Raw genomic sequence first — 20,068 nt, 5'->3', positions numbered from 1 at the left:
TCTGTGCCGTGTCCTGGACTTTGGGGAGCACTCAGAGGGGAAAGGGCTGGGGGTGCCAGGCCAGGTACTTGGCTGCAGACCTGAGCAGGAGGCTCATTACCACTCCTATAGCTTCCACAGCCAGCTCCCAATTACTGAGCCCTTCCTGCTCCGAGTGTCACCTGGTAGTGAGGGCCTCCTCCTTTGTTCTGATGTCTGGCTTTTCAGTGCCCTTTGCCTCCTTGTCACATTCACCCAAGGCCTTTTCTGCCCAGTACCTCGTTGGGGGCGCTACCCAAGCCTGGCTGGTATAAGTAGTGTGGCAGAGCAGCCAGTGGCTTCCTACCCACATGTCTGAGCCCAGTTCCCAAGTAAGTCCCAATGACAAACCCCCCGCACAAGCCACTGTGGACCAGACACCTTTCCTACAGCACTGGGCACCAGAGGCTCCCCCTCGGCTCCCCTTCCTGCAGAGCCAGGCCAGTCCCTGGGAGGGTGTGAATGGCTCCGGAGTCCTCCAGCCCAATTCTCCTTTGATTCTGTTGCTGTTATGATGGAGATGGACTTTAGTGATGGGACAGGTTTGTCAGCTCCTCAGAGAAGTCCCTTTGCTTCTCCTGCTCATGCCCAAGCATCCCACGAATGTCAGGAAGCCACTCTGCACTTGGGACACGTCCCCTGCATTTGCCTTTTTCATGTCCTCAAGTGTCTAAATCCTTTTGCTCTGTCCATCTACCCAGCAATTACCTAAATGCCTATTCTATACTAAGTGTGTGAGAAAGACAGGCCTTGCCCTTTGGGGTTTAGTCTGGTGGGGAAGACAGGCATTAAGAAAATAAGCATATAATTCTGTGCTAAGTGCCGTGAAGGAAAAGAGCAGACTGTGCTGAGAGAAGTGACAGTGAGAACCTGACTCGATCCGGAGTGAAGGTGGGAGTGTCAGGCTTTGCACAGGACCCCAGAGCAACCGTGCGTTAGAGCCATGGAAGGGCGAGGAAGCGACAATGCACAGACTCGCTCCTGGGACTTGAGCATGCGCGGAGCTGGGCTCTGTTCAGAATGGACAGACACCACTACCATTTCTACACGAATTTATTAGGCACCTGCTGTGTGCCACGCAGGGAGACAGAAGCTTTAGAAGCCAGTCGGCAAGGCAGCTCCTGCCTGTGGTCTTGGAGCTCAGTGTAGAGGAGGGCGGCAAACAAGTCATCCACACAGGGACAGAGAGGACGGGGCTGTGACGCCCAGGGAGGGCTGGACCATGGGGGGGTCCGACCAGGCCAGGAGTGAGAAAGCCCCGGGATGGGAGAGCAAGTGCAGGTCCAGGGCGCAGGCCGCTGTAGGCTGCAGTGTCAGAGACTTCGTGGAGAAGACGGTGCTCAAGGCCAAGGTGCAGGCGGGTTGTATTGCAGGGCACAGGACCCACTGCAGGCTTGGTGCAGAGGACCTCCTGGCCGCGCCGGGGCACGGCCAGGGCGGAGACAGACGACGGCGGCATGGCTGGGGCCGGCTGTGCTCTGGTCCAACGTCCCACGTCCTGCCTGGCTCCACAGCCCTCAGAGCCTTCAGGAAAGCCTCCAACCCACCCTGAATCGAGCACAAGGACTGGAGGGGACCCTCCGCAAGTGTCCTTCCCCGTCACGTCCCACACAGGCTGTGCTCACGCACTCCTCCCCAATTTCATGCTGTGGCTCAGGGTCCCCACGTTACCCCTCCCAGCCCTGCCCCACATGGGGGCCCAATGGTGGTCCCAGATGGACACGTGTCACAGGACACTGACAGTCCCCCTCGTGCCCCAAGGTCTTACATGATCATAAACCTGAGACCCATATGGCACCTTCCTCGAGGACGCCATTCAAACATCACGTTGAAACCTGCCTCCCAACTGCCCGCCTCTCATCCCAGTTCAAAGGCAGCACTGTTTACTCTGAAGAAATGGCCTTTGCACGCGGGTCTGTCAGGGCCTGGGTAGCAGGCTCAGGGCACCATGGGAAACAACTTCGTCCCAGCTCTGTTGCAGCCGCAGCACTGGTGGCCAGTCTCAACGTGCCACCTTCCAAAGGCTTCACTTCCTTGGCCTGAGTGGCGGGTGTGTGCTAATGATGTGTGAGGCTGGAAGACACGAGTGTTGCAACCATGGGAAACTCCCACCCGATTCAGAACAAAAGCTGCAAATCAAAAAGGGGCCGTTCAGCTCGCTCCTAAGCAAAGCAGAAGGCTAGTCCCTCCTGGTCACGGGAAAGCCCTGGGAGAGCCACCTCACTGTCACAGGCCTGTGCCCCCCACGCCCTCCAACCCTGACAGGCTTCGCCCTGCTTTGGGAGATGCCAAGCTGATGGAAGTCCCAGCACGAGCCCGACATTCTGCCAAGGAGCGTGTATGGTGGCAGACAGAAGACAGAAAAGTGTGAATGCGGCCAGAGCTGGGAGAGGAAGTCTGCGTGTGGCCAGGACAGGACGTGTGCAGGGCTCGCATGGTGGAGCCTCCAGTGCTCTCGTCGGGGGCAGAAGGCCACACATGTGATCAGCTAAGGCCCCGGACAAGCAGCCAGGGGCGGATGAGCCCAGGTCACTGCCGTCAGTGGGCTCGTTTACTAGGCAGAAGCACAAAGTGTGTGCTCTGGGATGGCCTGGAGTTTCCTGCACGTCACCTGATACGGCCTGGCGGTACCGGGGTACAGTAAACCCGCCTTTCCGGTGGCTTCGGGGGTGCGCTGGCCACCACGAAGTAATCACACCATCTTCAAGAAGCCCCGTGGTGAAGCTCAGCCAAGGTGTTTCTAAGAGGCCACCTCGCTGGGCCTTACTCAAAGCCAGACCTAATTCAACTCTAACTGGCATTTACAGACAAGGCGCTGGGGAAACCCTTAAGAACAGGGGGTTCTGGTGGAGGGTGAAAATCAGTCCTTACCTCCCAAGACCTTTCTTGGCAGACCTTTCCTTCAGAGAGCAAACGTTAAGCTCCCAACGACAAGAGGCTGAAACATGAAGATTTCCAATCGAAGAGGCTGCGTTCATGGGCCTCAGAGTCGCACCAGAGCCTCAAAGGGGACACAGCTGCAGCAGCGCCGAGGACACTTGAAAGCAGAAAGGCCTGGGGTCAAACGAGAAAGGGGGAGAAAAGAGTTCACAGGATAACCACACACTCACTCACACTCACACCCCAAGGTCATACTCAGGGGCTTCTTCCAATGGCCCAAACAGCCATCAGCACAACTTCTATTTACAGGCCGTCTTTCGGCTGTTGTCTATTGCTGATTTAAGGGAGGAGCAGTCATGGTTTGAAAATGTGGCCCCTTTTCTGAGGAAGGGGAGCCGGCTGTTCATGAGATGGGTTGAGTCGCGACCTCCAGGCCTCCCTCCATGATCTTAGACAGATCACCTGCCCAAGTCCACTTCTTCAGGGCCCTCGCTGGTCAAGGGCAGAGTGCAAGAAGTCAGGCTTACAGAAGCCTCTCCTGAAACCCTCCAGTTGGCCAGACGGGGCTGTGGCGCTCCAGCAGAGCAGACAGGAAGTGGGGAACAAAAGAAGAAACGAGCCAGTTGAGTCTGTGGCCCTGTTCACGGTGAAACGATAGAGCTCCATACCCACTGGCACAACAGACAGGCGACACCACTTACCTGCGACCACAAGGCCAGGTCCATACCCACTGGCACAACAGACAGGCGACATCATTTACCTGTGACCACAAGGCCAGATCCAAGAGCAGGTATTTGGGGCCCAGGAGGCCTCGGAACCCCCACCCCAGGATTCTCCTGAGAAAGGGGCCCTTGGAGGCACCGTCAGTGTCGTTCCTGCCGCTGCGCCATCTAGTGGTCAGGGGCTGGGGTACTTAGTGCCACCGCTCGAGCCCCCAGGAATACCAGTCACCATGGGGCTGGCTCCAGTGAGGGCCTGGGGTGCTCCAGGAGACCCCTTCATGGTGTACCCACAGCGAGCACCGGTCACCCACTCAACTAGCTGGCTGACCCCCCTGACCTGCCATTTTCATCAGGGCACTGGAGAAGTGGCTTCAGACATTGACTTTTCTCAAGGTTCACTTTCCTAACCCGTCAGGAAATAAAAACCAAAAAACCCATAACACCTGTTTAGAGGATAAAGCTGAGCCTCTTCTCAGAAGTGCCGGATGGGCTGGAGGTTGGGTCACTGCATACGCACTGGTGTCGCCCCCACCCTGCCCAAAGCTCCTCTGTCTTCCCAACTGTGACCCCCACCCACCACCTGTCAGCTCTCCAAGGCGGCCTCGTCCCAAGGCCGTGAGTGCTCCAGGCTGAAAGGAACCAGCTCTGATGACAGGCTGAGACCCAAAGCGCTGAGGTCGAGTCCAGAAGTGCCAGGGACCCTCTTGTACACTGGCAAGAAAGAGCCTCAGAGGAAAGCCCCCCCAACGGGGCTGCCTCAGGAAACAGACCCCAGTCAAGGCCGGCACCGTCGGCCCTTCTAACACGGCCCTGGCAGGGGCTGGGGGCCTCCTGAATGCATCTCAGACATGCTCCTCGTCACCAGGCCTCGCCTGGACCCGCTGCTGTCCTGCTGCTCCTCTGGCCTGGAGTCGCTCCTCCACAGGGGAGCAGAAAGAACTTGGGAGAACGTGATTCGGGGCAGCTCTGGGCTTCCACTGCCCCCCTTGCCCAGCCCCGCTCCCCCCCGTCACTTCCTGCAGCCAGGCTGACCTCCAGCCGTCCCTAGAGCCCAGGCCGGCGCTTCCCGCCCAAGCCTTCCCACAGCTGGCTACCTGGCGGGTTCCTATTCAGGCCATGCCCACCTTGGAGCCCCCTGCAGCTCCTCGTCTCACAAGCAGCATCCGAGGGCAGGGGTTTGGAGGGTGGTTCTGCAGCCTGACTGACCACCTGCGTTCCCAATCAGACTCTACCACTCTCCACCTCTGTGGCCTTGGGCCAGTTACTTGAGCTCTCTGTGCCTCAGTTTCTGGGCAAGGTTGCTGTGAAGCTTAAATGAATCGACGTACCCCATGATGCTGAGGATGTGGCAGGTACCACAAGACACGTCAAACAAACAAGTCAGAACAAAGAACGCTGGAGTCCGGCTGCGTGGGAACGGCCAACCCTAGTGCTGCTCCACAGGCTCTTTAAAAGAGGAGGGCTCTCCTCAGCCTTCGTGCAGACGGCCCTGAGGCCCAGCCATAGTCACTGCTGCCATGGTTTCTTCCCAGGGGCCTGGACAAGCAAGACCGCAATGTGGACCGCAGAGGACAAGAACACTGCATAGGAACAGGAAGGGGGTCAAGGGCTGCCTGCCGCCAGCCAAGGGCCCCAAGGGCCCCAAGAGAACCTCCCCCCGCACCCCAGCCGTGTCCTCCATTCCTTCGCGTGCTGAGAAGCCATGCCCAGGTTTCAGACCACCCTGGCCTGCTCGCAGCCTTCCTAAGCCCCCCTCCAGCAATGGCTGAGAGGCCCAGAGATACAGAGACATTGGCGTTGCCACGGTAACTGCTAGACCCCTGTTGTGTTTCTGTTCCGGTTACTGAGGGGCCACAGGAAGGAAAAAGGGCAACTGCACTAGCAACATGGGCCTGGCCAAGGCCCTCAGGAGGGCGCGTTGCCCCCCATCCTTCGCCACCTCCTCCCCAGGCCAGGACACCCAGTGCTCGTCCGTCCGTGAGCCCAAGTCTCCTAGACCCAAGTCCCAGCAAAGTCAAGGAGGCCCCGCCAGAACTCCGTGGCTGCCCGTGACGGCCCGTTCCTGCTGAGATAATAATAGCTCCACCTGACTGCAGGGAGGGCAAGTGCAAACGCCTCAAGAGGCAGGCCAGCTCAGAGAGGAGTGACGAGGCCAGGTGGCCACCGGCGCGGTGGCAGGGTTGTAGCTCTCCGACAGGGGGCGGCCGCCCCTCGGCTACGGCTGCCTGTGGACAGGCTGACAGCAGGCCCCAGACAGCTGCAGGCTCCCAAGGGCCAGAGACGTCAAATGCCCAAAGCTTTTGGTAAAATCTTCTAATATTGAAACGTCAGCGGCACAACTCAGACTTTTAAAAAACTCCTATGCCGTTGAAACACTCCATGTCTCTGGGTTGGATCAGGCTTGGAGGGCAGTTTCCAACTCCATACCATGAGGGCGGCTTGTCCACAAGTTAATGTTTGCTATTAAGAGCAGCCATCATCTCGGGACTCCTTTCTGAGCGCCAGGCTGCTTGTCTGTCTGAGCCCTCCGCGTGCCTGCCTTGGGCCCCTCCTTGTAACTGGGCAAACCAGTGAGCTGCCCCGAGGGCATGGGGTGAACAGTGGGGAGCTGAGGTCGGTCATCACTTCTGTCTGACACCAAAACCAGGGGCCTTAACCACAGACTTTAGACCCTGGCCTGTTCCTCTGAGCCTGGGGCTGGGCCCCGCTGACCTCTCAACTCTAGGCCTGTCCTTGGCGTGCCCACACAGGTTCATTAGCGCCTGCCCCAGCACGTGCTCAGATCCTCCCCGCCCTGCTGCTCGTTGCCGGCGCCTCCCGCTTACTCAGATGACCCTCTCTCCCTCTTCCCGGGACTCCACGTGCTGGGCTTCTCCCGGGCACTAATCCTGCCCAAGCCCCGGACAGACCTAGCCACAGCAAGGCCGTGTGCTCCAACGCCTGTGCCCCTCTATCCTGCTGCCACCTGCGCTTCCATTTGGCCCGTGACATTTAAAATTATCTGTCCAGACTTGGTATATAGAACCCAATACCCCCAGCTGTTGACATACCACTGCCTCATCCGGCCCGCACATGCTTGGTTTCCAGTAAAAATGTAAGCTGACCCAGGACGCGGAGCCATCCGACCCTCTATTCCAATCACGCCAACCTTAATTTGGCTCCTTCACCAAGTGTGTGTCAGCTCAAGCCCATTCCTGACCCTACAAGGAGAAGGCAGGCGCGGGCCTGCGGGGCTTTGAGCAGCAGGGCAAGATGTGGGCCATCTGTGTGGCCGTGCCACAGAGCACATGCCGGGAGCATGGTGTGGTGTCCACCACAGCTGTCCCTCCCGCTCCCTGGCTTCCAAGCCCGTTGGGCCCCATGGCCCTGCTATTAATACAGCGCAAAGGGGCCAGCAGCTGGCCACGACAGGGTCTTTCCACACGGATGGTGACAACTGACATCACTCTCACTTGGGCTCTGTCTGTTCCCAAAGTGCGTTCTTTAGAGAGTGCACAGCTGACATTTGCTGGTCGCTGAGAATGTGTCTGTTTTGCTTTGGGAACTGGGGAAATCTGCACTGCGCAATTTGGGGGCCTTTAAAAGGGGGCCCAAAAGATGGGTGGTGGCCTTAGGACACTCCTGGGTTCCCAGGAGCGAGGGTCTACTCCCGGCCCAAGGCCCCCGGGACCTGTGCCGTGACTCAGGCCGCGCGGGAAGACAAGGGGAAAGCAGGCAACTTCAGCAGACTCCACGGGAACTCAGAGTGGGGGTGAAACTATGATTTCTGGCACTTGTCTTGAAAGACACACAAAGAAAAGGTGGGAACAGGAGTGGCAGGGCTGCTGGCTCCGCAGCTGTGCCGGGGGCCCCGGGGCCTCACGTCCGCGTCAGTGAGCTTGGGAACATCCACAACAAGTTTAAAAATACACATGTGAAAAAAATCCTCAACAAATGTTTGACGAGGGCCTAGAATGTGCTGGGAACCGTCTGTGCACCACTCAATTTGCACGAAAGGAAGGGCCTCAAACAGTCTCCTTTGACCGCGTGCAACAGGTCCACTCCCCAAATGCTGGGTTTCCTTCAAATGCCCATTCCACTGACCCATGGAGACAGTCTCAACACTTACTTTTTAAATGTAGTATTTAAAAATACTACAAGCCCCATAACCCTCCCGCCAACCCAAGAAAGAGCACAGCCGCTTACCTTCATCTCTAGAACGCCTTTCTCCCCTCCCCCCCTCGTTCACCTTTTCTGCCAGAGCTAACACAGAATCTCGGGTTTATCACGTGCAGCTGTGAACGCTTTAGCATCGTCACGTGTACCTGGGCTTCATTTTACTTGCTTTGGAACTTTATGGAAAGTGCATCCTACCACACATCTAAATATGTATTTTTAGAAACAGGCTCTTTTCTAGCTTCCAAGCAAGAGAGAGCACGATGGAGGAAAAGACTGACACCCCCAAATCCCCAAGTAGGAGGGAAGGTGTCGGCCTGGGCTGGGGGTGGCAACAGGAAGTAAAGGTGCCTGAGCCCTAGCCCTCTGGTTGGGGACACAGCTCTACCGAGGCCAGGGGCGTGCGCGGGTTAAAGTCCCACGGATGAGCCCGTTTCTTGGCTGTGCCTACAAACAAAAACATGTGAAGTGACAGCAAATGTCATGGTAAAGGCAGATCGAGATGACTACATCTGTCGATTTATTATTAGAAGGCAAATGTCATGGAAAGAAAATATGCCCCGAGTAATTTCGTCCTGTTGAGACTCCACAGGCTCCAGCTGGGTGGGACCAGAGTCCTCAGCTAAGCGCTGCCGTGCTGGATACTGGGGTCAAAATCGAATCTGTCCCCTTTGATGGTAGGTAACTGTTGGCACCTGCTGCACGGCACAGGGAGAGCCCGTCAGCGTCCCTCCTGGGGTCCAGACAAGTGTGTCCTAGGTGTGGGCACAGACCAGGCCCCTCACCGTAAGCCGGGGAGGAGAGTGCTGGGCTAGATCAACGCTGCCCAAGGCAAATCTGGGGGGACACAGGCCAACCTGTCCATTTGAAGAGCTACGACTGACCTTCATGTGTATTTAAAAAGACTTAGCTAGAAGCTAAGTGATATTGGTATGATTTTTCTTGAACACTAAATTCATTTACATAGAGAAAGCATACTGATCTAAAAGGAACTGTTAGGTGTAGTTATAGTATGAGAATATGGCAAAACTTTCTGATGGTAGGATGGGGTCATTGAAGTTGGAGCAAAATTGATCTCGATATTTCTAAGGGACTGTAAATGTTTTTTCTAATTTCTAACGTTCTATGTACGTTCGCTGCCTAACGATGGCCATTCCACACCCAAACTGGACTGAGCCCTCTCTGTTCAAGGCCGTGCTGTGGGGCATTTTGATGGCTGTGCCAGAAGGGGCTGCACTGGGCATGGGCAACAGAGGGAGGGGGAGCCCAGAGACCCCCAACAACCAACCGTGGTCACTGACCTCGAGCTCTGGTCAGGAACCCCCAAGAAAGATCTCTGAGAAAGTTCCCGTCCACTTCTCCTGAGTTTGCTCCTGTCCTTAAGTTTCCACAAGGACTTCCAAAGCAGCACAAATGAGCCCATGTCACTTTCCGTGCAGACGTGCAGCCAGGCTGACAAGGGCTCGCCATGGGAGCGTCTCCTCTCACGCAAGTCTGTTTTAATGCTAGTTGGAGATGGGAAGCACTCCCTCCTAAATGTGCTGATGACAATAGTTAATTACATGATTTCATTTACTTCATTTACATATTTCATTATAGTGTCACAACTACATTATTACAAATATCAGTATCATGATTAAGGAAAGAAAAGTTGGCGAGCCCATACATCCCAGCTTGCCAGGAAGGTCCTGGTCTATCCCGGTCGTCCCAGCATCCCCTCCCATTATTAGCACTGCCTTTCATGCTCAAAAGTGTCCCGGTAAGATGACAAGTCCTGCTGTAACCCTAGTTCTGCACCATGAACTAGGTGACCCGTCTGTGCCTGCAATGAGAAAGCAGGGAGCAGGCTGGGAGGACGGGAACCTCGATTGCAAAGGCTGGGAGCACTCTTTAAATTGTGGCCATTCCCAATTTAAACTATGTAGATCTGGGACCAGAAAACGTCCCCATTCAGGTTCAAAATGACCACATGAGGAGGACGCTGCCCCGGAGTGCTGCCAAGAGCCCTCACATGGGCACCAGGGAGTGACGTGTGAGTGACGCCGGTTCTAAGGCTCAGCCACCCTCGTGAAGGATTCAAGACGCTGGACCCCCAGACCTCAGTACACTCGGCTTCTCTAACACCTTTCAGCGGGCTTTACCCTCCACCTCTCTGGCAAATCTCTGAACCGCATCTGAGGGAAGCTGCACTTTTTTGGTTAGAGACGAGCATGAGGAGGCCAAGGTCACGGCCCACAGACCCAGCCACACAGGAAAACAGCTCTGAGCCCGCGCTCTCCCCTGACGGGGGGCTGGGCATGCTCGCAGTGCTACTGCTGGCTTGCCTGAGGACGCGTGGTGCTGCAGGGGGGCACAGACTGATGGCCTTCTGTTGAAGGGCAGCGGAGCGGAAGCTCCATGTCTACGTGTGACCTAGCAGTCCCACTGCCTGAAATCAGCCCTAGAGAAACCCCTGTACACAGAAGTGTGCGCCAGGACACAGCCCACGGGCCGTTTCCAGCACACACCAAGCGCAGATAGGGAAGGGACTATCGTCAGTCTTCTATTCGGACGATGGGTGATGGGGTGACAGCTCAAAAGAACAAGGGACATCTCATGTGAACCAGTGCAGAAGGGACTCCCAGACATGCCTGCTGAGTGCAAAGGCCTCAAAGTGACATAGCCATTACCTGTGTTTTTGTAAAAAGACATTTCCTATGGAAACAGGTGGCTCTGTGTGAAGGTGGCAACCTCGCGAGCATTTCAGAGGTTGAGTCTGGAGACCGTGGCTGCTGGAGGGTCATTCCAATAGACGTTCGTCTTAGCTCTGGTTAGCATTTTTAACTTCTTCTGTAACTAATTCATATATCCCACACATAATTCAACGTTACATCTTTAGTGGTAGTGGCTGGGAGAAGCTGCTGTGGTGTCGTATGTTTCAGAGGAGACAACTTGAAAAAGGATCTTGAGAAATACGTTCTTCCCTTTCTTATACCTAACCCTCATACTTGGGGGGCCAGCGTTAAGTGATGACGTGCTTCTGAAGTTGACTGGATTCTTGAATAACTAGCAGAAAAAGAGAGTGTCACCAAATTATCTGAGCGTTAACCTTGCCCCAGTCCTTGCCAGCTGCCATGCGGACCCTGCCAGGCTTGACTATTAAGGGCATGGTATAGTTAGTTCTATTTCTAGCTCCCAAGCCACTTCTAGCTCTCGCTCTCTAATAAGGAGGCGGCAGAATGTCAGTTCCAAAAGAATCAAGAGGAGAATGTGAAGCTGTGAACTGTCCGTTTGCATGCTGACAACAAACAGCTCTGATATCAAGGGGTTGGCATCTGAGCCCTTGGCTCATGTTCCCTCTACACGAGCAGTCTCTACTTGGTGTCGTGACAAGGGACTGAGCTAGGACAACGAAAAATTCCACACGAGACGGTTTCGCCACTAATAAGCAGGTCCTAATGCCCGTCTCTGAGCCTCAGTTTCCTCACTTGTACAATAAAGGGGCTAAGACTTGATCTCCCAAGACCCTTCCAGCTCTGGGACAATTCTGGTTGGAAACTCAGTTTGGGGTGTCCATCTCTTGTAGCCCCCTTACCACTAGATTTTCTTCTGCTTCCACTGCAGCCCGTCCATTCAGCTCTAGATCCACATTCTTCCTCACATGAGGTCCAAAGGCACTCCTAACTCGAGGCAAAGACAAACTTCATGGTGGCCTCTCACCCCGTTCAAGGTCAAACTCAAGGTCACCCCAGACCTGGGCCTCTTTCCACCCTTCTGCAGCTCAGTGAAAGGTACTGACTTCCATCTAGTTCCAGCCGGGTGTCATCCTTCACACAGACTCTTCCCCATCTCCATGTTGTCACCAAGCCTTGTGAGTCGACCTCCCAAACAACTCTCAGAGCCACTCTCCCCACCACCACTTTTATGTTTCTAGAACCAACCACCTCCCTAGACCCAGCTATCACCATCTCTAGCTTCCTCTCAAATTCTCTCCCCTATTCTGAGGCCAGAGATTTGTGAAGCACACAACTTGATGATGGCACCTCTGGCCCCCAGGACAGGGCTTCCCATTGTTCCGAGGAAGTCCGGGACTCCAGACTGCCGTTTGTCCCCACAGGGCAGCCCCCCACCAGCCCCGCAGACTCGTCTGACACCAGGCCAGTGCTGCTGAACTTCTGCCGGGCCCCCTACTACGTCCGCTCCTTTCCACCAGAGGGCCTGCGGACACACTGTTCGCGCCGACCTTGGAACAGCGCCACCACATGCTCAGCCTTCAGCTCACAGCGACAGTGTGCACACGTCATTTTCTCAGGAAAGTATTCCCCGACATGCCCAAGTCTGGGGCAGCTTCCTCTGCTGTACACTCTGAAAAAACATGTTTCTTTTCCAGTGCCCGGAGGTTGGGTTGTAACGAGACCCCACTTGCTGTGATGATTCATGATTTCAGACACCCCTCTAAATGCACGCGATGGAAAGACGAGTCTGATTTAGCTCACCAAGCACACTCCTAGGGCCTAGCAGTGCAGGGCCCATAGTGGGTACTCAGTGAATTTTTGTACATCAAACTGTGGCTTCTAAGACCTTCCAATTAGAACTGGAAATTCACATGGACAAAACCCAACCTGTGGCCTCCCCAACTTTCCAGTAGACTCTTTTTGCCTAGCCGGTCTCCTCCCAGTCCTCACCGGCATTCTCCTGCCTCCTGACCTTGACCTTGAGTGTGTGCTTGTGGTTGACCATTGCTAGGCACTTTCTATTTCTTTGTGTCTTTGATCATCTCCACACTCCCAGAGGCAGGGTTTTTCTGTATCCTAGAAGGACCTTATTTTGCAACTGAGGAGACTGAAGGCCAGACAGGTAACGCCAGGGAGTCAGCTGTGAAGCAGAGGGAGGCAAGATGTATATCCAGGCCCATCTGGTCCCAAGTCTGGCTTTTCACCTCTTACCCCCAAGTCTTTCTGTTGAGTCCCTCTCACAGGATACCGTCTTGTTTTTTCTTTTTTAACCCACCTAAATATTGTCAGAGAGAAGATATTTAAAGAAACCCCTTCAAAAAAAGAAACACAATGAGGGTGCGCCCATTCCGTTCCCTGCATTTAGTAAAGGAATAAAGTCTTCTCTCTTACGTACGTACAGAGAACATGCTGAGGCACGAAGGAAAGGTGCAGAAACTAGACAAAGATGAGACAAGAAACAAAAACATCAACCTAAGTGATGTGACTAACTAGAATACAAAAGAATAAACCAAAAATTATTTTAAAACGAAAAAGTCCAGAATTACCAAATATTACAAAACTGAAGTCCAAGAGGAAATGAATTGAAAGTTCCTGATTTTGAGATTTCAACACAGGGCTAAAATTTCAAGAGAAATGTGGGATGCTGACCTGGGTTTGCCAACTGTTGTTTTTTGTTTTTTCATGCTAAGCAAAGTCATTTATGGGCCAGCCCAGTGGCTCAGGTGGTTGGAGTGCTGGGCTCCTAATGCTGAGGTCGCTGGTTCAATTCCCACATGGGCCAGTGGGCTGCACCCTTTACAGCTAAGATTGTGAACAATGGCTCTTCCTGGAGTTGGTGAGTAGCTGGGAGTAGCCTACTGTGAGTAGCCGGAGGTCGGCGTGAGCTGCCATGAGCTGCCGTGGGCTGCCACGGGCTGCCAGGAGCGGCCGGTGACCAGCGTGAGTGGCTGGCAGCCATTGTGAGCGGCTGGCAGCCAGTGATAGCTGCCCTGAGCGGCTGACCGACGACTGGCGACCGGCTGCCTCAGCTGGGGGGAGCGCAAGGCTCATAATACCAGCATGGGCCAGGAAGCTGTGTCCTACACAACTAGACTGAGAAACAACGGCTTGAATGGGGGCGGGGCGCTGAAAAAGGGGGGGGGGGGGTAAATCATTTACAAAACTAAATAGAAACAAAAATTTTAAAGACTCTTTTAAAAACCCTCTAAAACAAAACAAAAAATCCAAATTACTACCTATTGTCATTCAAAAATAGATGACACTGAAATATGACAAGGTAGGAGGAAGCTTATGTAGCCTGCGTATCCAGGACAGTCCCTTCCCTGAACAGATGTCGCCTGATGGAACAACCCAAGGAACAACCCACGACATCACCTTTATCTTTCTCATTTCACTGTGGATTGGCCTTTGGCAACCAATGACTTAGCCCAACTCTCTCCCTCGTGCAGGAATCTTCTACAAAATCCTCTGGCAAGTGTCTGCCTGAGAAGGCCTCTGGTTGCCTCATAAACCAACCAATTCTAAAGGTAGCAGAATATGAGAAAAATGCACAAAAATCAATACAATCCCTATAAACACACAATAAATAGTCTGAAAATATGCAAACAGAGAGCCCATTCACAATACCAACAGAAGTACCAAATATTTGGGAAATATGACACATAGTCACACGTCGAACTCCACGTGCTATATTAGAATTATATGACGAAAGCACAAGTCCTTATGGGAGAAACAGAACCCCAAGTAAATGAAGAGAGAGATCACACTGCTGGCTTAAGGCTAAACACAGAAAAGACGACAATATTTCCCTACTTAATTTATATAGACTGAATGCAGTTCCAGTCAAAATCACCAAGGTCATTACGGAACTTGATAAAAATGGTTCTTTAATCCTATAGAAAAATAAATGGGCAAAACTATCAGGATTTGGAGATAATATGCAGTAGAAGGTACTTGCCCTAGCAGATCTTAAAATATAGTATAAAACAATGCTCATCAAGGCTGTCAATCCCCCCAGTAACGCTGGGTAGATGTCATCGTGTAACAAAGAGCAGAATAAACGAGCTATCAGTAAAAACATACTCAACCCACATTATGCCACGATATTCTGAGGACAAATGTTTTTCAAAACCCTATTATCTCAATTGTGGACAGGAAGTTTTTTGTTTCTTCTTATAAAAATGAATCAAGCAACATCAGAAAATTTCAAAATGACAGAGGTAAGTTTCCTGACAGTCTTTAAAAAAAAAAAAAAATCTAATTCCTGTATATTTTTCTATGGTAATCGCAAGGCCCACCCTTATCATTCATTCTTAGGATGCACGTAGTCAAAAGCACAATTTAGAATTAATTCGGTTCTTCTTCGTCTCTCGTTGTGAGTGTGTGTGGGGTGAGGAGGGCGGGCGGAAATCTCCCGCCTGGGCTCCTTCATCATCAGCCTGCCTGGCACCTGGATGGCCCCACGCAGACCTCTGGCCAGTCCTTGGCTCCCTAACGACCCGATTGTCCTCAAGGGCAATTAGGATTTGGAAAACAAAAAGGTTCTCTTCCTTCTTCCCTCATAAATGAAGATCTGAGCGGGAATGGCTGTTTTACGAGGGAATTTATAGACCAGCATACGGAAAACTCCCAATTTACAATGATTTTTAGCCCAAACAACGGATGGAGGAGGGAGGGTCCAGAAGTCATCACCGGCCTATAATGGGTTTTCATTTCTGATTTTGAGAAGACCTATTCTTTATTCTTTTAGTCCCATGACGTTTTTCCCTAACACGTGCGGTATGTGTCTAGCCGTGGGACCTATTGGGATCTGTATTATTTTGGCACTGAAGGTGACCTTGTCAGTCATCTGTCCGACATCTCAGGATCCTCATTGGTGAGGGAAGGAGTGGGAAGAAAAGACCTTGGTGAAACCAAGTGAAGGCCCCCACCGGAAGCACAGGTCTGTCAGTTGGCACGCACTCTGCTATGGAACTGCCGATTCTAAACCAGTCCAGTTCAATTCCCACACACCTGACTGGCTGACAGTGTCCTGCAACCTGGCGGAGCCACACATCCTAACACCTGCGCACGCAGAACAGATCTTCACCCTACTGCCTTTTGGAAAAACAAAGCCAACCACAAAAAACAAACAAATACCTTCGAATCCTCTTTAACTGAAAGCAACGCTATGGTAAATGAAGCTGATTTCTCCCCCATTATCAGGATGGACTGATTACAGAGCCCAGAGTCATTTGCCTGAAGATAATTGCCTCAATTCTCCACTTCACTTTGCACATATAGAAATAGTCCCAATCTACCGGAGCCTCAGTGACTAGACATGTAAAATTGGTCTAATCATATCCTGAAGAGCTTGAGCTGAAAGGATTTCTATGAGCGTGTGCCTGAACCATGACACCCGAAGGATTCTCTCTCGCCTGGCTCGCTGCTCACTCCCCCCTAAGTCTGAAGGGGAGGGTGAGTCAGAGCCTCTGCAGATGAGAGAAAAACAACTTTGAGGCTGTCAGTGCTGGTAGCGGGAGGAAAAAGTGGGGTGACCAGGAGAGTAGGCCAAAGCTCAGCCAGGAGCCGGAGGACGCTCCTGAGAAAGTTGAGTCATCCTCTGCAATCGGCAGTGTTTTCACCCACCGCCCACCAGTGACAGGAGGAAGCTGGTGCACAGGGCAGAGGGGGACATCTGGGACTAGAGTCACCTGGCCTGTGGGCATCTTTGGACACTGATGTCTCAGCTGGCCACGGGCATGAACCAGACAAGCTGAAGTGTAAGTTGGGGCTAGGCAGATGGACAGAAAGAACCCAGTCCCGACTTCCGGACAGGACAACGCCAAGCAAATAGCCAGAGCCCAGAGGGTGAACCAGGCAGGGGTCACACGAAAGCTGAGTGCTGTGGCCAAAGCAGAAAACAGGAGGCACCATGCCCAAGGAGGACTTGTATGCCCAAGCTTCCGCTCTGCCTCAGTGAGGGAGGTGTGGGATCGATGGGAGAGGCTCCATAGAGCAGTAAAGGGAAGGGAAGGCCACTCCCGGGAAGACACATGCGAACAGCTCTGTGCACAGGAATCACCGCATTTATGATCCTATCTCCCTTTCAAAACGAAGGGCACAGATGGAGTATTGTAATCCCAACAATGGCCTAGCCAGAATCCAGTCATGTTAAAAAGATGATTATTTCCCCCTATTGTTTGCTTTTAGCTCTAGATGGCATTCCCGAAAAATCACAAAACCAGAAGGAGCTCGGGGTTGTCACCATTTCTACCAGCGAGAGCCAGTCGATGTCAACGCAGGCTGAATCATATGGCAAAGCAGCGCCCCAGAGAAATGAGCAGCATGTTTCTGCACTGTACCCAGACCTCTTGGGGGGCGGGGGGGGCGGCAGGAGGGGCAGTGCCAAATGCTCAGTGGGGTGGAGCCTTGCTGGCTAATAGCCACAGTCAGGAGTGGGGAGCACTTCACAAACTCCCAGAATGCCTTGCTACCCAACAGAAAGTTTGAAAAGCGCACAGGAGCAGGTGGACTGAAAGCATTCCCTCACAGACTTTTCAAAGGAAAGAAAATCTCAGTCAGACCAGATCGGAACCCGCCTCTTTCGGAAAACCACCAGATGAACTCTCCCTGACTGTAACCACCGTCCCTCAACTTCCCTCCCAGGTTTACATACTCGGTGCACAATTTATTACTTGACACCTGTCACAATCCACATATGGGGCATTTCACACTGATATGAACGTTACGGTGTTGGGTGGTTTGAGTGGTTCCCTCTCCATTATCTCCTCCTCCCCACAATGCCCGGAACAGTGTCTTGGGCACAGAAGTGACTCAACTCACAATTGCTAAATGGCCAACATCATTTTCAATTTCCGAGAGCGCTCCGGGCGGGGAGGCAGAGGAACGTTGTGACGAACACATGGACTTAAGTAATTCCTCTGCTGCAGCAAGTGAGTCGTAGTGCAAAGAGCCTCCGAGCTCGCCCCCGTCAGGAAAGTTCCACAGCAGGCTGCTGCTTCCATCCGCATACACCTGTTTGCCCATGTCCTGAAACTGCCACCCAAACATTCCTTCCTGTCACCGAGCCACCTGCACTTTCAAATGCTTCGAAAATAGAAGCAGAAGCAGAAGAACACGTCCACGAGTGGCGCCCCCGGCCCCTCTCCCAGGGCCTCCGCACGCCTGCCCTGGATTCGGAATCCGAGCTGCCATGAGCTCTGGCAGGCATCAGGTTCCCAGCCCCCGCCCTCCCAGCTCATGAGTCCCGTGGAAAACATCTCCAATATGCGGTCATCTGTCCTTTGATTTAACGCCGCTTCTGACGAGGAGCCAACCACCTCCTGACAGCCGTCCGCTTCCGAGCTGATTGTTACAATCGTCTTGCTTGGGCTGAGCTGCATTCTGCCTGTTGTACCTACCACCGCAGGTCCCACACGAAGTACATCTCAGTGTGTCTCCCATGGGACAGTCCTTGAGGGGATGAAGACACACAGTGTCCTTCAGATTCATCCAAACGAGAACCTTACTGTCTGCCGCTGGAATGAACTGGAATCTGCGCTTTCCTGACCAACAGGTTGCCCCCCTGCCCCACAGAGCCCTGCAGGTGACACATGGCCACACAATTACCAGCAGACAGACACACACAGCCCCTTGTTCTCAGCCTGGTAACAACCGGGTCGTTCATCACCCACTTGCTCCTTTTTGAAATTCACTCTGCAGCAAGCACTTTTTAAACTTGAGCACGTAATGCGTTTTAAAGAGCATTTCTGCACAGATCCATTGCCCGGCCTCGGCTCTGAGCGCGCGATGGAACAGTATGTGAGTGCTGTCCCCCTGCTCCTCCTGGAGCCTGAGCCACATGGACACCAGGATGTAAGTGTGCACGGCTGGGAGCTGAAATGCATTGTCTTATTAACTGTCCGTTTGCTGATTAGAATGCATCTTGCAAAGAACGTGCATTACTAATGCAAAATCAAGTCCAGAAGTGTGCATTGTGTCATGCACATTTTTTAACGATGCGGGCAGTCTCAGTGTGTCTGTATTAGTGGGTCAGCTTTGGGCTCCTTCTGGAAACAGAGTGCTTCCTCCTGTGCCCTGAATGATCACAGCCCCCCTCAGTGCTGACAGCCGGCACTTGTCTCATTCAAAGGGCACTCACCAGCACGCACAGGTTCCAGGTGTTTTCCCAGTGTGCCCTGCAAAAACCACCTGAATGATATCTTTATGCTCCATACACTGCCAATGGGGCTGTGCTCATTGAACGAAATGAAGCAGGTAGGTCAATGTGAGCAGAACCGTTAGAAATGATGCCCCCTCCCCCTCCGGGCAGAGTGACCAGGATTTGAGATACACAGCTCCAAACGCCCCTGTCCAGTGTCCCATAATAATCTCCACACGATGACTGGAGCCATCCGGCACTTGTGAACATAAAACCCTTTCAGTTTCTCTGGGAGTGTCAGAGCGGGCCACAACCCCAATACTGACACTGTTCTTTTGAGGGGTTTGCCAAATCAATCCCATTGAGTATTAGACCAATCAGTATTTTAATGCCACAAACTAGAAGAATGCAAGATATAAGGTAGACACAACCAAGATGCAAAAACAAAACCTCTACCCCTCCAAAGCAGTTGCTAGAATCTTTCTGAGGTCTTAACTCTGAGTTTGGCAGCCTCCATGTGGGCACGGTGTTGAAGGTGTGAGGACGAGTCCCACCACACGGGGTAACAGCTGTGCAGGTGTGACTCTTCAGCCACCAGGAAGGAGTACCGGGAGGGATGGCCAGGTGGCCATGTCAAAGGGCCAGCAGAATTATAGGGGGTATGCCTCTCCAAGTTTCCCCCATGTTGACTCAAAGACAAAAAAACCATGGTCCCAAGTGAAGTGGCCTCCTTGACACTTGCATGGATTCTAGGAAGATGGTTTTGCTTTGAGCTATACCACCTTTGGGCTTGTCATTGTGGCTAAAGGGTACTCCATGCTTTTAACAGGGAGGGCAGGTACAGCCCAGAGGCAGCAGGCTGGGTACAGATAGAACTCCAGAGCACCCAAAGGCCCATGCTTCCCTGAGCAAGGGTCACCTCCAGGAAGACATGGAGCCCTCATGATTTTCCAGGGCTGAAAAGGAACTGTACTGACTCCCTCCAACCTTTTAGCCTCTGGGGTTCAACAACATGATCTAGGGGTGCCTAGCTGTCCCCTGGCCCCAATGCTCTGGTTGAGTCAATAGTTTTCTCATGTAGAATTCAAGCTGGAATAAACAACGGCAGTGGGTAAAGACGGATTCTGAGTGGTTTGACGCTTTGATTTACAGATGAACCCTAAGCATCCTGCCCTCGCTGGAAGATTGTTTTTCTTTTTTTCACTCTACCTTCAGCACCTAGAACAGAGCTTGGCATGTGCTCCGCACTCTATAAATATTTGTTGAATGAATGAATGAATGTCGTTGAAAACCTATCTATGAAGGAGCTTTAAGGGGTACCCATGAGGTGCCCTTGCTAGCTGACCTCCCTGAGCACCCCACAGGGGCAGAGAACTGGTTGTCCTTACTGCATATCAGCGCGGGGAAATGCTGCCCTTAGGTGGTGGTTCCAGCTA

At 52.9% G+C, this 20,068-nt stretch overlaps 1 protein-coding gene across 4 annotated transcripts in view; it reads right to left on the bottom strand.

The window, feature by feature from the left end:
• Window positions 1-1,056: 1,056 nt before the first annotated feature.
• The window catches only part of LOC148756006 (uncharacterized), a 32,880-nt gene continuing 13,868 nt past the window's right edge, over window positions 1,057-20,068 (bottom strand). For 3 of the 4 annotated variants that reach the window (XR_016018140.1, XM_088789059.1, XM_088789058.1), the window contains 2 exons: window positions 2,890-3,072; window positions 1,057-2,147 (listed from right to left, as the gene is read on the bottom strand). The gene's annotated coding sequence lies outside the window, so the exon portion shown is untranslated. The remainder of the gene's footprint in view (window positions 2,148-2,889; window positions 3,073-20,068) is intronic. The other variant, XM_088789060.1, reaches the window with a different exon arrangement.

Source organism: Rhinolophus sinicus, chromosome 13 (genome assembly GCF_057876585.1).
Source record: "Rhinolophus sinicus isolate RSI-liver-muscle chromosome 13, RSI-T2T, whole genome shotgun sequence".
In the NCBI taxonomy this organism is placed as follows: domain Eukaryota; kingdom Metazoa; phylum Chordata; class Mammalia; order Chiroptera; family Rhinolophidae; genus Rhinolophus; species Rhinolophus sinicus.
Note: the sequence above shows the minus strand (reverse complement) of the source record. Positions and strands in the feature narration are given on the sequence as shown.